Genomic DNA, 18,589 nt, shown 5'->3' on the forward strand with positions numbered 1-18,589 from the left:
GTGATAGGAAGATTATCTTGGATTATACAGGTGGAACCTAAATGTAGTAAGTATCCTTAAAATCATGTGCTTTAAAGATGGAGGAAAGGGCCGCAAGGAATGCAGGCGGCTTCAAGAAGCTGGGAAAGGCAAGAAATAGATTCTCCCCTAAAGCTTCCAGAAGGAAGCCCTGCTGACACCTTGACTTAACCCCAGTGAGAATGGTTTCAGCCAAGTTTGTGGTAATTTGTTACATCAGCAATAGGAAACTAACACACCAATGAAACAGTGAATATAAGCAAAATGGCTATTAAGCCCCTTAGATAACTGGTTGATAAAAAACTTTATAATAAGGGACAGAATCAGCCTGCGGACACTTCATTCACTGATCACTTGTAACATAACGAAGAGAAAGACAGCCAGACGTTACGCCTCCTGGTATAACGCAATATGAAGTACACAGCACAATCTATGATGTGTTCTTGACACCCTCCCTACACCAGCTTTGCCAAAACAAACAAACAAAAAACCCCAGACCCAAAACAAATAACCACCCCCAAACCAATTAAGCATCTAAACCTAGCTACCAGTTTACAGAAAATATGAGGATCAGAGGAATATACCACATGCCACCACAACAATACAATCAACCAAATGCAGAATGTGGGAAAATCCACAGCACAAACGGCCCTGTTGCTTTCATAAACAAGTAGCATTTTTTTGAAAACAAGAAAAGGGGTTGTTACAGATTTTAAAATTGTTTAGATTTTTAATGCAGTGTGGACACTTTCTTTGGGTTTTCTTTGACTCAAGCAAACCAAGTGTAAAGACATATTTTATGACATTTGGAGAAAACTGAACACAGAATAGATACTGGATGATATTAACAAAATATAGTTAATTTTGCTAGGTAAAATTTCTTTAAAGCCCTCATCTACTGAAGATACATACTAAACTATTCACAAGTGACGTGAAATGTGATATTTGCTTTAAAATACTCAAACTCAAAATTAAAAGTATGACAAGTGCGGAACAAGCAAGGGAAAGATAAAATAAAAATGGCAAAATGCTGACAACTCTTAAAGTTGGGTGACAGGTATATGAAATACCAATATTCTCTCCTATTTTGGGATATGTTTGAAGGTTTTCCTAACAAAAAGGTGTAAAAAAAGAAAAAGATCAAAGAGCACTACTTATCAGGGCATACAGGATGCTATCAAAGCTATACTCTGAGGATGAATCAAACCTGTAAATTTTATTATAAGAAGAAATGAAGATAAATGAGCTAATCAGCATTCAAATCAAGATGGAAAGAGAAAATCAAAGAAAGTACATGGAATAAATAAATGAAGAACAGGTGAAATAGAAAACAAAAACTAACAAAATACAGCTGGTGTGGTCAATCAAAACCAAAATCAGTTTCTCTGAAAAAAGCAATTAAAGAGCAATTAACTCTTCCAAGTCTGATAAAGACAAGGAAAGAGCACACAAAGAATACAAGCACACAATGATACAATATTATCCTTGCCTAGTATTGAAATAAGAAGTGTTATAAATGGCAGTAATTACATCTTCTGGTAGTTCCCAAGGAAGTAGGAGCTTCTTTGCCCCATGAATTATTTTTGTATCTCACTGGCATTAATTGGGTTCTGAGGCCATAAGAGGACCAATAACTATAGTCAAGGGGCCAAGGGGATGGAATATGTCTATTAGCTACAGCCAAACAGGGTCCACCCACGCAGCTGGGCCATTTCACCCAAAACACATGGCTTGTACATGGTAAAAAGGGTGGCTCCCCAGAGGAAAACCAGGGCACTGCTTTGCCTCCCCAGAACAATGAGCGGGTGCTGCAAAGAAAAGAGATTATCAACTACAAACCAGGTTACAAACATGTAAAATTTTAAACAAAACACCAGCCCAATAAATCCACTCTAAATTTAGAGAATAAGGCACCATGACTAAGTAGGTCTGTTCTAGGGATGCAGTAAGGATTCAATATTAGGTAATGTATACATCTCACATTTAAAGCTCAAAGGAGGACAAAAAACATATATACATGACTGATAGATGGCCATTTAAAAAACGTCCGTCTGACTGATGAAATTCAACCACCTATTCCTTGCTTCCTATGGAATGTAACTTCAGGAATAGAAGGAAGTGGCAATACGAAGAGTTATTTCCCAGAAGTAAAATGTATCACAATTAGTGAAAAGCCAAAATTATCCTATTAAAGTAAGTAACAAAACAGCAAAGATGTCTACTACGGTCAAAGACCATCAAACACGCAACCTAAGGAGAAATAATTAAGCTAAGACACAAATGCCACTATTTGCAGATGACCATCTGTCTAGAAAACCCCTCTACTCTAATGAAAAGCTAGGAAAACTGAAGGGAAGTTCAGTGTTAGCAAAACAACACACACACTAGATGCCCGAGTCATGGAGCAGTTTCATCATCCAGGACACTCATCACAGAGATGTCTGTTCCCCCCCCACCCCCACCCCCAAGTTCATCTACACCCTCAAGGAAATGCCGAATATAACATCTGCGCTAGGCTAAACAATGACCACCCGAAGATACCAGGTCCTGATATTTGGAATTTAAATGTTACCTTACCTGGAAAAAGTCTTTCCAGAAGTGCTTAAAGATTACCCTGGATTATCTGGATGGGTCCATTACAAGTGTCATTCTGAAAGAGAGGCAAAGAGACAACACAGAGGAGAAAGCTTATATGAAGGTGGAGGCAGACACTGGAACACACAAGCCAAAGAAAATGGGAGCAGCCACCAGAAGCTGGAAGGGGCAAAGGACAGTTTCTCCCCTAAAGCCCCCAGAGGGCGTGTGGTCCTGCCAGATTTTAGATTTCCAGCTCCAGAACTGTGAGAGAATAAATTGGTGTTGTTTTAAGCTACTAAATTTGTGGTAATTTATTTTCGCAGCCCTAGGAAACTTAACACAACGTCCCCGTAGGTTTTGTTTTTCAATATATACGCTGTAAAAAAGACTCCCAAATTCACCTAAAAATAAAACTGTTCTAGGTTATTTGAAAAAAAAGAAAAAAAAAGAGGGAAAAAGAAAAAACATTCAACCTAAAGTTAAGTAAAACACACCATAAAGCAATAGTAATTAGTACTTGGTGGTTTTTGCTAAGGAAAAAGAAAAAGGATAAATGAAACAAACTCATGTGTATCTATGAGTTTAGCATTTGAAACAAGTGCCATTTCAAATCAGCAAGGAAGGATGGACTAGGCAATAAACAGAACTGGGCCCATTTGCAATCCATTTTGGAAAAAATATAAAGGTTGATCCCTACCTCACACCATACATCAAAATAAATTTCAGCTGGATTAGAGATCTGGCCGTAAAAACTCAAGCCTTGAGGAATTCGAAGACTGGGGAGAAAAACCTGTGATTTGAGGGTGCAAAGGCCTATTGATAATACAGACTGTAGACATCATCAAGGAAGATACTGACTCACTTGACCCTATTAGAGCTTAAGAATTTTGTACAGTAAAGGCTATCGTACAGAAGTTAGGACAAAAACAGAGTTTTTGTCTGGTTGGGAACCATCTGAATAGACTAGGACCTATCAACACACAGTTTATGGAAAACTAAGACATACGGCACATAAACCCATGAACAGATGTGTTCATCTTCATTCTGCCTTATTCTATGAGATCTACAAAGATGAACAGAAGTGATGCAGGTTTTGAAATGGTGAGGAAAATTGGCTTCTCTATCGCTGAGGATGTGTAACATTAGAACTCAATTTAAGAACACAAATAATCGGGCTTCCCTGGTGGCGCAGTGGTTAAGAATCCGCCTGCCAATGCAGGGAACACAGGTTCGAGCCCTGGTTCAGGAAGATCCCACATGCCGTGGAGCAACTAAGCCCATGCGCCACAACTACTGAGCCCACGAGCCACAGCTACTGAAGCCCACCCACCTAGAGCCCGCGCTCCGCAACAAGAGAAGCCACCGCAATGAGAAGCCTCCGTACCGCAACGAAGAGTAGCCCCTGCTCTCTGCAACTAGAGAAAGCCGGCGCACAGCAACGAAGACCCAACACTGCCAAAAATAAATAAAATTAATTAATTAAAAAAAAAACCCCACAAATAATCGACATACACATAATCCAATTCAGTGGTTACACTCCAAAGAAGCTACTCTCCAGAAGTACCTGCACAAGAACACAGAAGGCATAGGTATAATAGGCATAAGAAGGCTCATAGAAGCATAGTGACATGCAAAGAACTGGAAAAACGCAACTGTGCACCAGTGAGATAATGGTAACTAACTACACAGTGATGCATCGATACCATACAACAGGCATCACCAACAATGAAGCGATGGCTCAGGTAACAGCCTCGAAAGGGCAAAAAGATAGCGCACAGCACTTTATTTTTAGAAACTGGGATATGAGTTCCACATAAGGGGGTGTCCACATACCTAGGGTATCAGAGGCTGAGTGAGAGGAAGAGAGCAGAGGGCACCCGTGCGGAAGAGGGGGCAGCCACAGGAGACTGGGAACACACACGGTGACTAATCGAATAAGTACATATATTAGGGACACTGGCACCTAGGATTGTCACTGTTGGAAAAGGGAGCTACCAATTCGGAAAGGGAGAGACTGGAACGAACCCTGTGGTATTAGATAGAAACCGAGGTTCTGAAATGAACTCATGTCTTTCAACATACAGAGATGTAAAAACAAACGTGTTGTAAGTACACAGGCATCTATATATCTGTGTGTGTGCACGTATACATGTACGTGCACACACACCCACAAACACACTCCATCTCTGTCCACTAAGAGGGCCTGAGTGCATTAACACCCCAACAACAGCCCAACTCGTGCCCACATTCTGCTTCTCTGAGTACCAACTGTCATAAAATGGAACCGGGCCTCCTCAAAGAAAAGGCTGATTTCAGGTCTGGGGCAGGAAAGCATTGTACATGAAGAGCCCAGAGTACCTTGCTGTACAAGAAAGCAAGAAGTATTAAGTGAATGATGGGGACTTATCCAAGCCAGGACACAGGAGCTGGCTTCAAGGGGCTCCCACTGGCCAAACATCAAAATATATAATGATAATAAAAGATGACAACCAACTGAATAAAATGGGAAACTCTTAGCCTGCGCTGATAAAAACGAGTAAATTGAAAGTTTGATAGGAAGACACTCAGTTTCAAAAGCACCTCCCCCCACAGTACACTTATTAATCACAAAGACTTCACGGTGGAGAAGCCTGGCAGACACCACCTTTATCAAGCGAGCCGAGCAAGCACCACTGGTAACGGGACAAATCGAAATCGCGTGCCACCTGATACGACGCCAAGAAGAGAAGAACCCAGCACGCCTTCTGTGTTATTCCAGCCGAAGACGCAAAACCTGAATCGGATCAGAAGGAAACAGACAAACCCACTCTGAGGGACACTCTGCAAACTAACCGCTTGTGGTCATCAAGTGCCAAGGTAAGATGGGGCAAACGCTCCAGCGTAGGGGAGACTAGAGACCTGACAAAAAGTGTCAACACAGGGCTGTCAACTGGGTCTTTCTGGTGAAGCGTGAACTGGTCTGAAGGTAGCAAAGTATTCATGTGTGTGAGCGGTTGTACTAAGCGTCTTGTTTGCAGGAAACACACTGAAATAGCCAAGGGTGATGAGGTTTCATGTCCCCAAGTTACTTGCAGGTGGTTCAGAAAAAAGTGTTTTGTACCATACTTGAAACTGCTCTTAAAGTATGAGAATTAAAAAACATTTCTTTTAAATAGGGAAGAGTACTACTTTTGTAATTAGAAAAAATAAATGCCTTAATTTGGAAATAAACACATTGAGGTAGGAGGGGGTGGCAAAAGACACTTGACCATCCAACTCCAAGTCAAACCCAAGTTTAATAATGTATTTCTGACTATGAGTTCACCTATTTACATCAGTGCACTTCTCACTCACATTTTATGGAGCATAACAAAGTTTTACCTCAATTTTATAATATTGTGATGATACTAAAGCCTGTTTACACATCATTTTTTCAAAGTTCATGAAAGCAGATTTTTATTTTATTTTTTTAAATTATTTTTAATTTTCTTATTTGTGATTTGTTTAACTATTTATCTATTAATGTCTATTTATTTATCTATTAACTTACTTATCTATTTACTTACCTATCTATTTATCTGTTTACTTATCTATCTGCCGCACCACCGCGGCATGTGGAACTTTCCCAACCAAGGATCAAACCCGTGCCCCCTGCAGTAGAAGCGTGGAGTCTTAACCACTGGACCATCAGGGAAGTCCAAAAGCAGAATTTTAAACCACCAGACAGTGTCAAGAAAGCTGCTGACAGCACCACGCCAACATGCTGAGCAGCACACCCCAAATGACGTCAGGGTCCACAGCGGGACTCCCTGCCGGCTCCTGCAGAGGAGGAGGGAGGCCTGCGGGAGAGCACAGGTGCTCTGAGAGCTTTTCAGACACCACATGCAGAAGGAGCACAAGGGACGTGCCCATCTGAGCCAGCCACCAATCACAGACTGTTCTCTGGGCGAGAAGCAAAACTCAGAGACACCAGCAGCTGGAGCCAGCCATGCCACGTAAGGGACCATGGCCCAAGGAGAGGGGAGCGATATTTAGGCTGGGCAAAGAGACTGACCACTCAGTCAACAACAGCTTAAAAGAGAGAAAAACCCTCACATACCCCTACCACTTCAGGACTGGGGTGAGGAGATAACAAGACAAGCAAAGCTACCTTTGTGAATTAAAACAGTCCTATAAGAAGCCTTCTAATGCATATTCAGTAAGTTCTAAATAGGCTAAAACCAAAATCATACATCTTCAATAAAGCCATACACCAACTGACACCAAAAACCTAATTACTACACAATCCTGTGAGATTTGATGGAAATTCCCACAGATCACCACCGAATCCTTCACGTGCCATTTCTTCCTTGAAGATGTGGTCCTAATACTACCCACACAGTGTGGAACCATCCAGAAGAAATCAAGGGCTGGAGGTTTATACACACTCTCTCCAGCTCAGCGGCATCTTTGGCAGGTAGGCATACCTGAAGCCCCAAGCAACCAAGGACGAGAAGGTGAGGCTGTCACACCACGCTGCTCCAAAAGCAAAGGCACGTCTCACGGGTCAAAGGAAAGCCAACCCGTGTTTTCAAAGATTAGAAAGAGAGTGTTGCCTTTCCCAGTAACACCATCGTTTCCTCCCTGCCCTATCTTTCAGAAAAGAGCTACACTTAACCCAATCTCACAGTGATCATCTCCAGCACCTGTGAAATGAAGGGATGGCCCCAAACAGCAGCAAGCCTGATGGGTCCCCTGGCTGCAGCTGGCTCTGGTCTGGACGTCCCAGAGACCGCCGGGCTGAGCTTAGGAGCCAAGGGGCCCTGGGCACCGGCGGCCTGGCAGCACTGCTGAGCTCACCGCTCTGGCGACAAAGGCAATACAGCACTGTGGTCTCAGGGGCAGGAGAGTCAGCTCCAAGCAAAAGCAAATGTATCAAAACAGAAGCCTTGTTTCTACAGAAAAAAACTGTATTCTTCAAACTGATCTCACACACACTGATTTAAGCCAGTGCTATAAGAACATCTAACTAACCTTACACTTATGAGAAAAAGTCAAAACAGTCAATATAATTCAGTAATTCCATCTGAAAACTGTTTATAAATGAGCTAAGTATTAATAAAATTAGAAAGCATGTCACATAAGAGTGAAATGAACAGTAACATACAAAATAAAACCGATTAGGATAACGCATCATCCTTGATTTTGTTCGCACTTGACCTGTCATCACCTAACACCCCACGTCCAGGAGTCAGTGCACCATCAAGTGAGGGAGAAGTGAATTTAAAGTCCCACCCAGACACCTCAAAGCCTTCTATTTATAAGTTACAGGACACCACCAAGTTAAAGTTAACACGGTTCATAGCTGTCAGAATGGTACATCAGAAAGACAGGAAAGATCACATAGAGCCATCCTTTCCTCTTTTATTACTCTTTTTTAATTTCTAAAGAAAAAGAGTTAAAACAAGGATGAAAAGCTTTCAACTCTATACATCAAGGAATCAGAAACCACACCCTGTATACTGAGAAGGGAGCCCCGAGAGGGAGAGCCACTTCTCAGCGAGTCACTCACCTCCACCAGAATTTCAAGAACAGCAAAAAACGCCAAATACACGACACCATTTCAAAAATTATTTCTTCTAACTCTGCACTTGCATTGCTTTCTCTTTCCCTCTGGCCTCTGCTGGTCCTGAGGGGCCCGGGGGTCAGGGCGTGTTCTCCAGCTTCCACTTCCCCCAAGGCTGTCTGCTGTGGTAACCTCCTCAGGAGCGCAGCTCTCTCCAGAGCCTCTGATGGAAACCTCCTAAGAGGCCAGAGCAGTTGCCATGCAAGCCGTTGCTACCAAGGCACCTGCACGAAGACTGCTTTCCCTCCCCCAGGAACCATCCACCCAGAGGTCTGCAGGATGCCTAGGGGCAGGGAGCTCGGCACTACACCCCCTGGCACCTGACCCTCGTTAGTCAAAGAGATTCCTGACTCACAGCGCCCTCCCTCCCACCCAGTGCCCTTTCACTTAACTCCAGTCGCCCAGGCCAAGCGATGCACAGGCCTAACGGGTGGTGCACAGAACTTCCCTGGAAGGGCACAACAGGTTATGCAACAGAGGTAATGCTGCACACTGAATGCCTGTGGCCAGAGGTATTTCCTTCCTCCAGAAAGAAACCAACAGTAGTAGCACTGGTCCAGCCCGCACTGTGTCTAGAAGCTGTAAGTGCGGTCGATGACCTTACAGCTGGGAAGACAGCGTACCCTGCCCGTGGACAGAGCTGGGCAGCGGCACTGCTACGCGGAGTTCTCCCTCGGCCAGCAGAGCGAGGCCAGCTCAACCCACGCCCCAAAACGAGATGCTAGAAGCTCAGAGAAAGGAATCATGCCAATACAACTGAGACGGCATAGGAAACAGGCAGGAGGACACTTGGCTTCCCAAGCATCGGTGAGCCCCACGGCAGTAAGCTGCACTGCCGCAAAGAAGGCCCGTGCTCAGCATGCTTCCAGATCTCAGCAACGAGCTGGCCGAGCACATCCAAGCTTCTGGAGAAAGCTGCACTACAAAACCATCTGTGAAGCCCAGAGTCAATGGTGGTTGAAGAACACAAGAGCAACAGGTTGAGATGTGGCCTGCAGACTGCTTTATTTCTGTGTCCAGCACACCCCTCAGAGCCTAGAAAGCTGCTCTGGCTTGCAGCAGCCCATGGTAATTCACCAAAAGTCAGGAAAGACAAGAGTCCAGAATCAACACTGGCCCGTCTGTTCATCCCCTCCAAACACATAGGGCACCTGCCATAGCCAGGATACCCTGCTGCGCCAGGGGGTCCAAAACAAGAACAAGTCTACCAGTGGCTTATCCTGTAACCCAGATGAAGGGTGGGGCAGGTAAAGCTAAGGGGGGACTTACCCCACCAGACCTGTGTAGTCATACGATGACATCACGGAGGCAGCCAGAGGCGGTGGAGCGGGGTTGCTGCGATAGGAAGATGGAAACACCAGTCCAGCAAGAGTGAAAGCTGACGCCCTGACGGTGGCTGAAGTCTGACTGACAGCAGCCGTTTACAGGTTACTGCAGAGATGGGCCCTGAGTGCTCAATGGCTTTAGGTCTGGGACTCTGATTTGTTCACTTCCTTCCGGGAAACCTACTGACAGATATGTACTTGGTGAAAAATAAATGCCTGATGAGGAATCAACGATATTCAAAATTCTAAGGGACACAGACCAATTTTAGTGTGTTTCCTTCAGGGTAGAATATCTACCTTGCTGCAAAGGCCTGGGTGGCCCCGCTCCTGGATATTATATCACCTCTGGATCCCAAATTTTAGAGAAACTCTAGAGATGCTGAGAGGAAACACTAGGTAAATTGTCAAGGCTGAATGTTTAAATGTGTGAACTTCTGAAAATGAGGACCAAGACAAGGAAAAAGAATCACAGATCCTGACTTCTCTGTGCCTGTCTCCTGTCCTGCAAAAGGGAGCGGACATTAGCATCGACCCTTTGGTGTCACTGTGAGGATTATGAGGGCTTACATGCAGCGCTTAGCCCGGGCCTGGCAGAATAAGCCTGGGGAGAACTTTCTGTGACCATGGCCCTCCTCGGTATCTGTGACAGCCACAAGAACGCTGGCAGTGCAGGCAGCACAGCAGTAACTCAGCCGCACTTGCCAGTGGCCTCACCCTACCAGGCTCCACTCTCCTTGACTGAAAAACGGGGCCTGTGACCGCTACATCCTAGAGCCCTCCAAGGACAGAGCCGGTAAAGCAGGACTTCTCAACCTCAGTGCTGCTGACCTTGTAACCAGGCAGTTCTTCCTTATGACCACACAATTCTTCCTTGTGGGGGCTGTCCTGGGCACTGCAGAATGGTGAGCACCTCTGGCCTCTAACCATGAGATGCCAGCAGCACTCCCAACTCATGACAACCAAAAATGTTTCCAGATATTCGGGGGTGGGGGGAGGGGGGTAAGATCGCCTGGTTGAACCATTGCTGGAAATAAAGGTCCTGATGCCTGGCGTGTAGGAAGCAACAAAAAAAGCTTTAATAGGCAAGGCTTTTTGTATCACTCGTGCATCCTTGAAACAGATCACAAAACGGGATGCTGTATGAGTGACTATTAGCTCCAGATGTCACCCTTCCAAGCTGAAAAACTAAGTTTCTGATAAACTGAATTGCCCAAGGGCGGGGCGGGGCGGGGGGGGGGGGGCTCGGAACGCTGGGAGGGGAGGGGGAAAGGGAGGGAGGAAACGAATGAAGGAAAGGAAGGAAGGAAGAAAGAAAACAAACCACCTCAGAGACTCCTTTCTTATCTTTGAGAGGAAGAAGCTAAAGTCCTACAGATCAAGAAACACCCAAAATCACAAGGCTGATTAAGAACAAGTTTAAACTGAAGTACTTACAGGTCTCCTGACTCCTGGTCCAGTGGAGGATGACCTTCCCCACCTGTACAAACATCTCCACCCTCTGCCCTGTCTGGTAGAAAGAACCAATGCCTAAGACCCAAGCACCGCTGCATGTCTGACAAAGTCCACAGCCAGGAACGTCTAAGAATAGCAATTCACACAAATAAAAGGCAAACCTGAGAGCGCTTTCAGAAAAGAATCCATCCTAATTGCTCAATGGCACTTGCTACCTAAATACTGGTTTCTGCATCAGCAACTTCCTGCCTCTCCTTGACCTAGATGAGGGCTGCTGTTCCAGCTGCGGGGTCTCAGGGCACAGATAAGCCTCCTGAGAGGATCCTGCACCCATGGCAGAGCCTGGGATGGGAGGGGCAGGGGCCATGAGGACTACATTCATACCAGTTTTATTAACTGATAGCATGAATATGATAATACGGTCGACCAAATAATGATCTTTAGCATAAAAATATTGTAGAACACAACAACAGAAATAAAAATTAGCAATCTTCCTGATTCTTCCTCAACAAATATCTCCAAAACTATTGTTTTATCTAATATTTTTTCTTGGATATATTAATACGTGGTCTAAATAAAAAATAAGATCACATTACATGCATTGTTTCACCACTTGCCACACTTACTTCCATTTAAAAATGCATATGGCTGTCTTTCCAAGTTTTACACACAAGTTTACCTATGTTAACAACTGCACGTTGCATGGAATAACCATGAAATCACCCCCCTGCTGTTGTTTTATTTTTTTCCGATTACAAGCACTGCAGAAAAGAGTACCATCTACTCACTCGAGCCTGTACCTCGACAGGTTAAATTCCTAGAAATACAATTACATGATGACAGGAGATGCGTGGATAAGCACTGCAAAGGCAAAATTTACCCTCCCAATGAATTAAGCTATTTACACTCCACGACATCACGGTATTCCTGTCCCCCTCACCTTCGGTAACTAAAATGGTCACATTTATTTTCCCCAGTCTGTAGGGGAAATATGATTTTAATGTCAAGTCTTTGATCATCAGTGAAAACTAAAAATCTTGCTCTGCATACTGCCCATGTGAACTTCTTGACTGTGAAGACCGGCCTATTCACAACCTCCGTCCACTTTCCTACCAGGGCCTTCAGCACACATTTAAGACAATGTAAAACCCACAGCTGCGCTATAAAAGGTGTAGTAAATAACAGAAGAACAATGAATTTAAGTGCAACTCAAGTTGTAAGCTAAAAATAACATTGCTAAAGGGCAGCCAGGCAAAAGTAGTAAGAAAATACTGTCAAAAAGGACAGTTTTCTGCGTTTTGTTCTTTTTTTTTTTTTTTTTTTTGGCCTCTCATGCCTCTTAGTCAAAGGGTGTGGTTTTTTTCCCCTCTGGAAAGGGAAATAGAATCTTTGGACTGGGGACACCAGTTACAGTGGAGTGATGGGAAACCATTCTGAAGACAGGGGAAGTAACTTCTTCCATAGTTATTGCTAAGATTGTGGCCTTATCCCCTCACTTGGCCCCCAGGCAAGAGGCTGGGAGGTATTTTTCTGGAGAACCCAAAGAGACTTGAAGAAGCTGACAGGGTGCTGTAAGGAAACGGCCCAGCCAGATGCCTCTACAGCGAATGTCACAGTTGGCCAGCCCCAACAACCAACCACAAGCTCCGAGTCCCTCTGACATGTAAGCGGGCAAGCAAACATCACCGGAGAGCCCAGGAAAGGCTCTGATATGAAAGCCAAAACCGCAACACAAAAAGCAGCCAGAAGCAAGCAGTGACTTTGGGGAAAAGAAAACTTTGAAACTCACCAATGTCCTCAGAAAGGTAAGAGGAGATTCTATATCCATGGACCAAAAACAGGAGGTTATAACATAGGAACAGAAAGAATGAGAGAAATCTCGTAGAAATAAAGAGAGAAAAACTCAATAGAAGGGTTAAAAGATCAAGTTGAGAATATCTTCCAGAAAGAAATGGGAAACCTAAGAAAATCAGACTGTCAATCCAGAAGGTCCAATAGTTGAATTCTAGAAAGAGAAAGAAAGTGAATGGAAAGGTATGAAGGTAATAAATCAAGAAAAATGCCCAGAACTGAAGAACAGAAGTTTCCAAAATAAAGGGGCCCAAAGGGCAGGCAAGACACGAGATGAAAACAGACTCCAAGGGACATCACTGCACTGGGTGCTCTGAATTTCACAGAAAATCCCTCAAGCTTCAAAAAAGAAAACACAGTCACATATAAAGGCTCAAGAATCAGAAAGCTCTAACACTTCAAGGCTAACACTGGGGGATGGAAGACAGAGGGGCAAACTGATGTCCAACTTCTCAACACAGGTACAAGGGCAGGATAACGCATTCCAGACATCCAGGCTCTCAAAATTTTATCTCCCAGGCAACTCCTTGTGGAAGTGCTCCATCAAAATTAGAGAGTGGGGCTTCCCTGGTGGCGCAGTGGTTGAGAATCTGCCTGCTAATGCAGGGGACACGGGTTCGAGCCCTGGTCTGGGAGGATCCCACATGCCACGGAGCAGCTGGGCCCGTGAGCCACAACTACTGAGCCTGCGCGTCTGGAGCCTGTGCCCCGCAACGGGAGGGGCTGCAATAGTGAAAGGCCCGCGCACCGCGATGAAGAGCGGTCCCCACACCGCGATGAAGAGTGGCCCCCGCTTGCCGCAACTAGAGAAAGCCCTCGCACGAACCGAAGACCCAACACAGCCAAAAATAAATAAATAAATAAATAAAGTAGCTATAAAATTAAAAAAAAAAAAAAAAAAAAAATTAGAGAGTAAAAAAAAAAAGAAAAAAAAAATCAAGAAAGAGAAAGACATGGGTTCCAGGAAACTGAGGGCAGTGAGATCTGCAGTGAGATTCCAGCAGGTTGGAGGTCTGCGCCTACTGAACTCGATCAGATAAAAAGAACTGAATTTCTTGAAAGGAGATTTAGACAACTAGTGAATTGGGGTTGACTTTTGGTGGCAAATGCATATAAAACTAAGAAAACAACAAAAACCACTGATAAGAACTTCAGGGAAAACAAAAACTTCTCCAGGAAAGGAAAAGTAATCCCATCACACCATTTGGCCCAACTGTGAATGGTACCAGTAGTCAGAATATAAACACTAAATACCTGACGAGCAAATTAAAGGTGCACCTGCTTTGGGCAGCCATGGATTTGTCTGCAGGGCAAAGGCAGAGGGGTGAAAGATAGTGAAAGACGTCACATCTGCTCTCAGGGTTGAGTGGAGAGACAATGTGTGGGACAGGGGAGGGAAGGGCAGGAAGTGAGCAAATCAGGCATGGATGTGACAGACAGAGGCAAAGACCAAAGCCACCAGCTAGGAGACCAACGTGGGTGTTCTGCAGCGGAGGAGACATGATGGGAGGAAGGAAAAACTGACAGTTTTTGTTCCTTACAAGCTTTTCCAGATTTACTTGATCTTTTAAAAAGCATATGAAGATATAACCTTGATTTGAAGTAAAATTAAGTTTTAATGTTAAAATCCAAATGAGTGCCAATAAACAGTATTAAGGGAGAGCATGCATGGCCAATGCATTGTTATCAAATTAACAGCAAGCATCAACAAGATGACTAACATGACAGGATACCCAGACAAGTCTGGCTTGTCTTAAACGATACTTGAGGAACTTTACCTCACCGGGTAAAACAGCGGCCGACTAGGAATATCACCTCTAAAATGTCTCTGATATTAGAAATACAAAAGGGAAAAAAATAAATGAAAATCCTGCTTTACCACAAAGTAACTTGTGTAATCAAGCTTTTAAATGTCGCACACTGAAGAAAGTTTCGTTCTTTTCTTGGCTTGCGAGTGCTCCGTGTGGTGGCGCCTTCGTAATTCGAGAGCAAAGGCGTTCGGACACATTAAGGTTCTTTGGCTGTCTTTCCACACTTAGTCAAAAAGTTTGACAACATGCTCCTTGGACTTTCTGCCACCAAAAGTCAGCAACTGAGAATTCAGCTGTGTGCTATGTTTCTTCCAGGAGCTTGGTTGTTTCTGAATAGGAAAGGGACATGCGTTCCTATGATCACTAGCCCTGTGAGCTGCATGTGTGCTGAATGGGCCATACCAAATATAAGCATCACTCTGCACTTTAAAAAGTGTTCTCTGCTCAAGCCCTTTAGGTAAATAAGTTCCAGCTGCCAAGCATTAATGGCAAGTCTATCCGATCCACTTGTGACTAAAGATCACAAAGTCATCTTGGTGGACAGTGTAATCATTTGAAATGCTGTCCAAGTCAGAGTGTCTTAGGGCATTAAGTCCTTCACCATTTGAGATGCCAGCAGCGTACCAAATTCTCAACCTCTTGCCCATATATGCCACCCCCTAAGTGGATAGCTGTCACTTGTCCCCTTTGCATAAGCCAGTCTTCTTGTCTAGAACACCCCATCCTGCCAACTCCACCTGGAAAAACTCTTATTCATCTTCTAAACCCCAGTTTCAGAACCACATTCTTTGTGAAAACTTTCCAACAGGTAATCACTGCCCCCTCTGTCCTACCTCCACTCCTTGTACATACTTCCATTACTGCACTCAGAACACCGTAATCTCTTCCTTTACAAGTGAATCTCCCCTACCAGACCATAAACTGCTTGAGGAAAAGAAAAAAAAAGTCTGTGTCCTCTTTACCTCTGCATCCCCAGAACCCTTAACAATGTCTGGCACACAGCCATTTCCAATAAATTTTTTTTGGAAATATTTTCTACTGTGAAAGAAGTAAAGCCATGAGGTCAAAGTCAGACCGCCAGAAACCCCAAACAACAAATCCAAAGGAAAAAAAAATACTTGATGATTCAAGAAGAAATTCTCCCATCAGGACGCTGAGAAGTCAGCCTGGCCCCCTGGAGGGGGCACTGTGACCGGGTTCCAGCGGGTCCTTGAGTGCCCAGGAATGTGGGCCAAAGGCATCTTAGGAGTGCTCTCCTTACACGCGCTGCTCCTTTACTCAGGTGACCTCAGCCTGATTAGAGAAGAGGAGGTAAGCCCCATTCGGGACGTGACACACAGCAGAATTAATAGTAGTTACAGGGAAGTTTAATCTTCACTGTTTTCAATGGCTTTCAAATTTTGTCCTTTAAGACTTGAGGGGGTATGCTCAGTTTTCTCCAAACCTAAAGCTCTCATGACACGTGGGTGGTTGATGTCTCAGATCCAGAGAACTGGGAGTTCAAATGACAGAAGCCACTCTGAACCAAATACCTTCTCAACCACTTTAACACTGCTTCCAAGCACCCTAACATTAAGCGTACTTCGTAAGGGTAGCTGGGGTTGCTTAGAGTGTTCAAAGTGATCGAACATCAACCTGAGCGCTAGGCTTCATCCAATGTCTCATTAGCCCGGTTCGCTCCCATAAAAGAACACTGAGCGTATTTTGTAGAACAGCACTACCAGTTGCCTTAGACAAAATCCTAATTGTGACGCACCCCGTGTTAACAGGGCCTCAAGAAAGCTACCTGCCAAGAGAGCGCCCGTCCGTCCTTAGTTCTGCGGCAGACACCCAAACGCAGGTGAAAGCAACGCCTGAGGGTTTTCGGCAGCTCTGCAGCTGAGGACACAGAAACCCCGCAGCTCAAGGGTAAACCATCCTGCTCCTGAAGATTCCTGTAAGACTCATCTACACTCCTTCGGACGTTTCATCTGACCATAGCGTTGCTTAATAAAACACAGAGATCAGTTTTCCTTTGGTTTTACGTGGTGCCCCGACACCACGCACAGGCCGACTTCCCCACCTCCTGAGTCGGCGGGGAGGACGCCCGGCCCTGAGCACTTTGCCACTTTCCAAAGACACCCTGTCAGGACGCCCTACGGTCACAAAGAGCTTCAGGCGCCCCGCGCTACGCGACCGCCCAGAAAAGACTCCAAAGCCGTGTTTACTGCCCGTCGTGGGTAACCCAGAAAGGCTTCCTGTACGAGGGCGTTTGCGCCCAGCCTCCCAGCAAGCATCGGCCAGCTGCTGGGCCTGCAGGCCGCGTGAGGGGGGAAGGACGCCCCGGGCCGGTCACGCCCCCGCTGGGCACGTCGCCCTCCCGCCCCCGAGCCGCGCCGCCGCAGTAGACTTGGACGCGTCCCCAGGCCTCACCTAACGAAAGCGAGGGGCCGCCCGCCCTCCCCCCTCCCCGTCGGGCGCGGGCTCCAGCCTCGGGCGCACGAAGGCCACGTCCCCGGGGACGGGCGCCCAACTCTATGGTCCGCGCACCAGTCGCCGACCCCCCACGTGACCCACGGCAGCCAATCGAGGCGAGGCCCGGACCACTGAGACGACGGCGGCCCGGGGCTAGAGCAGCCCCGCCGGCCGCTCGCCGTCCCTCCCCAGTCCCGCTCCGGTGCTCCCTGCTCGGTGCTGCCGCCATCTTCCTGGAGGAGAGGACCAGAGGCGAAAGGTCCCTTCCCCGTGGTCGTTCCGAACTCTTACCGTCACTTGCCCTCCCCCCGTCCACCTCGCTTCTCACCGGTCATTTAGCTCCATCTAAAGAAACGCTCTTCCCCCCATTCTAGTTATTCCCAAAGCAATGAATTACATTACCTGTTCCACCCTTATCAGCGTAAGGAAACGAAGCTCATAAGGTAGGAACTGTGGCGAAACAGGGACGAGCCGCCATCTTGGTAAAGGAGAAGAGGCTACGCTTGACCTCCCCCCCACCCCCGGCCTCTATATGGGCAACCGCCGTGGGAGGGGCACGGCGCCTGCGCAGAGGCGGAAACCGCGGACGAGCCTGCGCCTGCGCACTCGGAAGCTGGCGGATGGGGGCGGGGAGGAGAGCGTTGGCAAGGGGGCGGATCGACGCGTTGACGCAATCCGCCCACGCGCGGGGGCGGGGCGGGGCGCGAGTCAGCGGCCGGTACTGGGCGGATCCGCGGCGCGGTCGGTCGGCGCTAGTTCTTCGGTGTGTCCGCGGTGAGTATCTCACCGTGGGTCTCGGCCGCCGTCGGGGCGCGAGCTGTGGGCCGACGCAGAGGGGCGGTGGCCGGCTCGGGGCGGTGGTCTGTCAGCCCCGGGGGGGACGCGGGCGGGGCCCCTCGCACGGTGTGGGGGAGGGGCGGCCGGCCCGGCATCCTGGGCCCTCCCGAGATCTCCCCCCATCCCCCCATCTCCCGGCGCTCTTCCCGCTCTTCCGGCCCCTCCTCCGCCCTTCTCGGCCCTACAGGGTCCCGGCCCCCGCCCCCCGGGCCCTGGCGCCGGCGGAGGCGGCGGGGTGTGTCCCGGGCGAACCCGAGTGGCCCTTCTCACCAGGTGGGAGTTACGTGGGGCGTGGTCAATAATGGGTCTGGGATGTGGAGCGTTCGCTGGCGGTCGTGGTCCGGGAGGGACGGTGCGGGTCGCGCTAACAGGGGCGCTTCCGCTTCGCAGCCTCGCGGCCGAGAGGAAGCTCGCGGGGCGCTGGCCGCCCGCTGCAGTCAGCAGGCCCCGCCTGGCCGCACACAGAGCAGGAGGAGAAGGAGGAGGGGAGGGGAGGGGAGGCCCCGCGCAGGGCCGAATCCGGAGGGACGGGCGGCACCGCCGGGGAGGGCCCGTTCCCCTGAAGGCCCGAGATGGGGCCGACCTGTGGCCGCCGTGGCTCAGTAAGGCCCGCAGGGCCGCCTGTTATCTTTACGGCCTCAGTCTTCGTCGGTGCCTCGCTGCCTGGTCTGTGTTCCCAA

At 47.2% G+C, this 18,589-nt stretch overlaps 2 protein-coding genes across 6 annotated transcripts in view; one reads left to right on the forward strand and one right to left on the reverse strand.

Annotated features, from left to right (window-relative positions):
* The window catches only part of HDLBP (high density lipoprotein binding protein), a 71,844-nt gene extending 53,579 nt beyond the window's left edge, over nt 1–18,265 (reverse strand). The window contains exons 1-2 of one of the 3 annotated variants that reach the window (XM_057551633.1): nt 17,475–17,622; nt 2,596–2,668 (exon numbers count right to left, since the gene is read on the reverse strand). The gene's annotated coding sequence lies outside the window, so the exon portion shown is untranslated. Of the gene's footprint in view, nt 1–2,595; nt 2,669–17,474; nt 17,623–18,179 lie in introns of those variants that run through there. The other 2 variants (XM_057551635.1, XM_057551634.1) reach the window with 2 other exon arrangements.
* Nucleotides 17,724–18,589, forward strand: part of SEPTIN2 (septin 2) — a 32,682-nt gene continuing 31,816 nt past the window's right edge. The window contains exon 1 of one of the 3 annotated variants that reach the window (XM_057551645.1): nt 17,724–17,846. The gene's annotated coding sequence lies outside the window, so the exon portion shown is untranslated. Of the gene's footprint in view, nt 17,847–18,161; nt 18,183–18,589 lie in introns of those variants that run through there. The other 2 variants (XM_057551646.1, XM_057551647.1) reach the window with 2 other exon arrangements.

The sequence above is a fragment of the Balaenoptera acutorostrata genome, chromosome 8, assembly GCF_949987535.1.
Source record: "Balaenoptera acutorostrata chromosome 8, mBalAcu1.1, whole genome shotgun sequence".
Lineage (NCBI taxonomy): Eukaryota > Metazoa > Chordata > Mammalia > Artiodactyla > Balaenopteridae > Balaenoptera > Balaenoptera acutorostrata.